Raw genomic sequence first — 7,352 nt, 5'->3', positions numbered from 1 at the left:
AAGAACTAAATCTCAAAACAAAAGATAAGCCTGCTATGGTAGTGGTAAGTGCCAATCTTTCTTCCGAGCAATTACGAGAGATTTATTTGTCAAGTATAAGGATGTGTTTGCCTAGTGTTACAGTGATCATGGATGACTTTTTCAAGTTAGTTTCATTAAGAAGCTAGAGTTTTATATTGGTGTGGAAAGTTTGTATGCCCTAATAAAAATAAACGTTTGAAACATTTGCTAGGATTTGAAAAGTTTATGCAACAAAATTTAAAGTTTCACCAGGGTTTACATTTTTAACTTAAAAATTCAAAAGAAAATATATAAAAGTGTATTACATCCTATCAATATTTTAAAACTTAAAAAATGAGCTTGATAAACTTTTGCCAAGATTTTATATTAATATATAAGCATAGCTTTGATAAGAGCATCCATGACAGTGACCTATGAGGAGTTCCTCTTGAGTTGTGTTAACATAAGATACCTTTGGTGCCAGATGCAAGCCAATATGACAACAAAGGAGTAGAATGACTCCTAACTATACCAAATAGGTAAAAGATGAGTTATATCAAATCTTACATGGATTTATCTATGCCATTGATCGCAGTGATTGGCTATTTCCTATAGTGGTTGTGCCTAAGAAAAATGGCAAACTCCGAGTCTGTGTGGGTTATCAAAAGTTGAATGCCTAGATAGTTCCTGATCCATTTCCAATAACTTTCAAAGATGGAATCTTGGATCAAGTTGCATGACAATATGAGATGTACTCGTTTATGGATGGTTACAATGGCTATTATCAAATCACTATGGCTCAAGAGGATCAATCTAAGACTGCCTTTATCACAAAATGGGGTGCAAGTTATACAACCCGAGTTATGCCTTTTGGATCGAGAAATGCCCCATCAACATTCCAGAAGTTTATGGTAAAACTTTTTGAGACTATCTCATCTCATTGCCATTTACTATGCTAGATCATGGTAGACGGTGGAGATGTAATGTCTGCCATCAAGAATACATTGGCTCTCGCTTAAGAATAAGGTTGCATTTCTTGGGTGATCTGCATAGAGGATATGCAAAATACAAGGGGCCAAGTGCTTAGGGCCCTTGAGGCCATTGTTTCTACCATTTTGGGGTCTGTTGACCAACATTAGTGTTTTTGAGAATTGTAAATCTTCTTTTTAATTGACGATAGTCTTCGAAGTGTATGTTTCATGTGGTGAAACTAATTTTGCAACATGGTAAGCATGTTCACCGTGTGGTGTCTTATAACAATTTACCATGCAGTATTTTGGGGCATTGTAGATTTTTAATTTAATTGGCAAAAGTCTACGATTTGTATGTTGTGTATGGTGAAACTAATTTTGCAATATGTTTCGTAAATCGTGTGATAAAAACATTGCATTATTTACAATTCCACTTCATTATGACAATTGTGCAACCCATATCCCAATGCATCCATGTTAATTACTTCAACAATTGCACAATAATAATTTGACATAATAGCTCGGATGATATGCATTATTTAAACATCTACATTAGTTACATCAATTGCACATGTTGTGTGAAGTGTGAAAATATCATTGCATTATTTACAATTTCACTTCAAAGTATGACAATTCATCGACATGAAGCACTTCAGCATTTTAACAATAATAATTTGACAAAATGTGTTGTTATAAGCATCAAAACATTGTTATACATGTCAAGTTACAAGCTGTTCATATTCGTGTCTTAAAGTTTTCTTCTCCGCCATCCAGAAACATTACTGATACAAAAAATGGGCCCGGCAATATCCATACAAAATGGGCCCGCCAAAAAAATAGGCCAGTAGATGGAAATATCCATACAATATCCATACAAAATGGGCCCGGTAAAAAAATAAGCCAACAAATGGCAATATCCATACAAAATGGGTGTTGCATGCCAAAATGAAATCTATAGAAGCTTTTCACAAGGCGGCTCATGCGGCAATGGGTGGAGGCTGGTGGGTGCCTTGAGCCCCCAATAAAATGTGTAGGCTGTGGTGATACAAAGCCACAAAGCATCCGTAGAAGATGGTGACTCCTAGCACCATGCTGGCGATGAGCATCAAGATGTCAAGGATGATCGACATTGTGGGAATACTACTAAAACAAAGTGTTACACTTTATCAAAATTAATTCAATACTCCATTGAATGTACACCGAATGAGAATTGTTTCAAGATACCATCGTAAACAAGGGTGCATGTATGCACAAAAGCACTTGGCTCCAACTTGTGGGTTTTACGGGTCTTTAGACACTGTTGATTGTTTAGTAAGAAATAATAAAAAAAGAAACGCTTTGAGGACTCAACATCCATTAAGATTTGCCAGGTTCTTTAGTTATTTGCATGCTCTCACACTGACTGCAAAGCCACTGCATTTTATTATAAAAACTATAAATTAAAACTGGGAGGTAAATCGGCATTATTTTTCCTTGAAGGTTTTACGAATGATACCTGCAAAGTTTTGATGTCACCTTTCTGAGGATTTTTTTTTGCTTTATTTTTATAAGCAAATCTAGTAGACAACAATCTCTTCACCGGTAGGCATAAAGTCCATTAGGCAAGCATAATGCTCGTTTGGCTGGCATAAAACCCTTTCAACAGGAAAATGGATTTTTTTTTGCAGGCGAACCTACTTTTCTAACAAATGGCTTTCTGGATAGCAAGTATTTTTTTCAAGCAACGGCTTCAACAATTAACAGGCTAACCAGCTTTAGCACCTTGCTCACAAATAAACACGCGAGACTTGGATGAGCGATCAGAAAGCTTGAAGTGACTTGAAGACTTTTAGTGGAGGAATCCAAGGCAATTGTTCTAGGGAGAGGTCAAGCGTGGAGGGAGAGTGGAGCCCCTGAATTGATTTATAGCCATGTTGGAGGGGGGTAAAAAGCACACACAAGCTAATGAAAAGCTTACTGCCACACACAAGCTAAAAGTTGAAAAGCCAACAACCATCTAAAAGTAGAGGTTAAGAATTTTAGAAATTCCTAATAAAAATTCCTTAAAAACTAAGAATAATCACAAAACTCCCACTCAACTCAATTCTAAAGCACTGTCTCTAGGAGAGCCACTGCTAACAAAATTTACTAGAATTGAAAACGAAATGAATATTAATTCAATACACCATTAAAACAAAACTTTAATACAATTATTGCAAATTGATTATACATACCAAAAAAATGGTTTAATATTATATCTCAAATTGTATATCATGTGGCCCTGCCAAAGCGATCTTGGCAGATTGGAAAACATGGCCCACCATCCATGATGAACCATAACTATGCGGGTATTGTAGATGGTTTGCGCATGACAAGGCCACCAAATTTGCATTTGATTTGCCGAGACTATGCCTCCTTCTTCGATATGTTTTAAGGATGCTTGTGCATCACACACCTATTGAGAATAATTAGCTACTATTAGGCACATCTCCGTGTATGCATTGTCGATATCAAGCCGCTATCCGGTTTGAGATAACAGTGCATGCAGTCATTCATTGTCACTTTTCACCCGCTCAAGTTCTTGCAGCACCCATCGATGCTCCATAATTGCATCTCGCAAAGTCGCGGTAGAAAATGTAACGTCTCACTCGACACGTGCTCCCTCTCCAACTTCCTCTTCAATATTCATGAAGAGGTTGTAAGTCATCACCGAGGTTACACATCCAATAAGGTTACATACAAACTTATAAGTTGATGTTGGGCTCAAATTCTCTCAAAAAACCCAAAGCAAATAGTTGACATGATATTTAAATATTATATTCACCTGACATTGGACTGTCGACGCGTGCTAGAGGCTCGACTACCATAGGTTTGGCACTTGTCACATGTGGTTGCTTGCGTACTCGAGCATTTGAGGAAACGTCCACTTCACAGTAGCCAAGCACAGACTTTGCATATAGCATCTTTGCAAAGTATAGGGGAATATCATAGTGACATTTCTTTGTGAAAATCATCCCCTCCTCATCTCCCAAATGGTGGTTGCATTCTCTTTGATGGCTTGGCTATGACACCGTGAAATGGGCCATTGTCCGTGGTCAGTGGACACTGAGAGAGAGAGGTCACGAAAATGAATATATATTTCAGAGAAATTGTACAACCCTGAGATCCCATAAAGAAAGTTCTCTGCAATGGAGTTTTATATTAAAAATATCATTGTACAAAAGCTCTAATTCTCTTTGTTGTTCTTGCTATTAATTAGTGGTGTCTTTCTCATGCCTTTCTTGCCTTAATTTGTTGCCCCCAACTAAGGTTCGTGAAAATGAACAGTTTGTTGGGAATGAGAAACCAAATTTTATTTAACTTTAAGAACATAGTGGAAACATAGACTAGTTATAGATCTTGAATACCTCAAATTATCAATTTTGACTAATTTTAATGATTTGATTATAGATCTCTCTCCATTGAATTGTACTTTCTCTCCTTCAAAGAACCTATTAACAAGACGTGATCACAATTAAAATACAAATAAAATTAATAAAATCCAACATAGTCAATCAAATTATTGTCCAAAGATTACCTTCTTGTTGTTGAGTATGAATGTAAATCCAGTTGGCACACTTCCTTGAGTCTCCATGTCTATGTCGTGTCGCAATTGTGAAAGTGTACAGCTCTATCTGAGTGATATTTCACTCACCAAATTTCCATTCTCATTAACCATGATGTCAAGTGATTCATTGTTAGGGACCAAATTAGTTCAGATCCTAATCTAAAGGAATAAGTTTATTTCGAGGATTACCAGAATTCGAGCGACTGCATTCGAGCGAGGCGACGGTTCGAGCAAGGACTTCATAAATTTTGACATTATAGTGTGATGATTTATGTACAAAAGTAGCATGCATTGCTTACTTTTATGGTTGTTGTCCTACCCATGATATTGTAAGTAATCGATTGTCTTACATACAAATAATGATTTCTGAAAATGTTTGGCAATGCTTTTGCAAGGGTCAAGGAAGAAGGAGGGGTGGAAGAAAGGGTTAAAGTATGTGTTTTGTTGTGCAATTTTCATTTTCAAGGCAAAAAATAATGAGAGGAGGAGCCTACCAGGAGGCCGCGATATCATGGCCTCCTGGGAGGCTTCTCCAGCCAATTTTATTTTGGCCATAACTTGGTCAATCGGACTCCAAATATAGTCATGTTTGTAGTCAAAACGATCAAAATGTTATGAATGAATCCATTTATCATGTTATAGTGTCGAAATTCTATGTATTTAGAAAGCTTGTACTTATGTTTCTTTCATCCAGAGCTAGACCTTATCATACTCCATATTTTCTTATGACCATGGATTTTTCTCAGTCCTTTGGTTTTCTCCCTTCATCCCAGATGTTTATACATGGTCATGGACATATTAAGGTAATCCAAACTTAGTTAGCATCATGGTCATGAGGTGATCAATAATTTATGAGATCCATAGTTTAAACATTTTATTCATGTGATCATTTTATGTACAAAATGGATAAAATCATATGAGTAGCATAAAAATCGATAGCTACAAATAGTCATTTCTAAGGATTTTGCTAGAAGTTGGGTGGACTACTGTTGTTTGTATGTAATTCCACAAAATAAAGAAACCCCTTCAACTCACGTGCTAGCTTGCCTCGAGGTGTAGACATTGCAACATTTCCCATTTGTATCCATTGAATGATTGCTAACTTGCATGGATTTATTATTTATCAAATAATAGGTTTTCTCTTTGTATGACAACAATGGGTGAAATCGGAGAGAAGAAGTCTAAAAACAAAGCTATAGGTAAGAAAGCACGACAATACATGCCATGAGAGAGTGTGCAAACAAGTCTGATTACTCCTTTGCACATTATTAGATTGAAGCGGATCTCTTTGATAGACTTGGTGATAGGGAGATAATCATACCAACTTATATAGAAGTATGAAGTTTCATTCAATCACTTGTTCAAAAGTCCATTTGGGTATGTGATGAATCATTGTGTTGTGCTAATGGGATTCTCCACAATCTTTGTAATGAGATTCTCCTCAAGGCCTCTCTTCTTATTTAGTTATTAGATAACAGAAAGAACTTAAAGCACTAAAGTGAGAAATATGGCTATTATGTGACTCCAACAACCATTGAAAACATGGGAGAAGGTACAGTAAGGTCTGTTTTCACACAGGTGTAGTTTTTCTCCCCTTGGAGTTTATTAAATGCATTACCTTCAACTCCATGGAAAGGGAAAAAATGCATTATGAGGCCATAAATGTATTGAAACTATTGCCTTGTATCCTTGGGAGAAGTATTCTAGCATGTATAGAAAATGAAGGGGTTTGAATATAATTTTCAAGGAAGCATTTCCAGTTTAGGAGTGGTAATGGCTTTGAGATGAAGGGTGGTGCAATATTGTGATTCAAGATACTAGCACTCAAATGTTTGAGGAATTCAAGCCTTAGGCTCTTCGAATGGGGACTATTCAGAGTTATCATAGACTCAAAATCACGATAACTCCTAAATAGTACCTATTCAAATCACCTAAGGCTTTGAACTTCCTAACTTCCTTGACCATTTGAATCACAATATCTTGAAACATCTTCAGTCCTAAAGCTAGAAAAATGCATGCTTATCCTAAAATTATATTCAATCCCATTTAGTTCTCTCCATGCTAGAATATTCCTTCTAAAGGCCCACAAGGTAGTTGTTTGAGTACCTTTACGACCTCAACATGCATTGATTCCTCTTCCAAGGAGTTAAATGCAATGCATTTAAAGTCCATGGAAAAAAGAACTAAACCTATGAGAATAGACCTTACCTTTCCTCATGCTTTCAAGGCTTGTGGGAGTCCCATAATAGCTATCATTCTTCACTATGGTTAAAGTCCTTCTCCCTCTTCACTATTAATTTGATAAGAATAGAGGGCTTGAGTAGAGCCCCATTATGAAGATTGTACAAGATTCATTAGAAGATTAGGTATGCACCAAGTCCCATGCTAGAAGTCCATTTGGGTATGGTGTTATGATCCTCATATCTACTTAGTTTTGAGCCAAAATAGATGTCTAGTTTAATTTCAAGAGTTTGGGAAAAAAGGAGAGTACACATTTGATTTTGTAAGATTGGGCCCCATTTCCTAGTCACCTCAAAGTTACAAAGTCAAACTCATGCTCTCCCTCATTCCAAAACTCCAAAATTTTGAACTTAATGATGGGGCCCTGTGGATTTTAGACTGGACATTTGTCAAACATGGGATTTAGTGTAGGAGTCGATGACTTATTTACCACAAATAATGAAGATTCTAGGTTGAACTTGGACATTGAGGAGCTCAAAGAGAAACTATGGATAATGTTTCGAGTTTATAGAAGAAAGTGTGTCTATTGACTCGTGAATTATTAAGTCATCAAA

Source organism: Dipteris shenzhenensis, chromosome 12 (genome assembly GCF_047967505.1).
Source record: "Dipteris shenzhenensis isolate YYH24624 ecotype China chromosome 12, Dip_SZ_1.0, whole genome shotgun sequence".
In the NCBI taxonomy this organism is placed as follows: domain Eukaryota; kingdom Viridiplantae; phylum Streptophyta; class Polypodiopsida; order Gleicheniales; family Dipteridaceae; genus Dipteris; species Dipteris shenzhenensis.
This window is presented reverse-complemented; position numbering follows the sequence as displayed.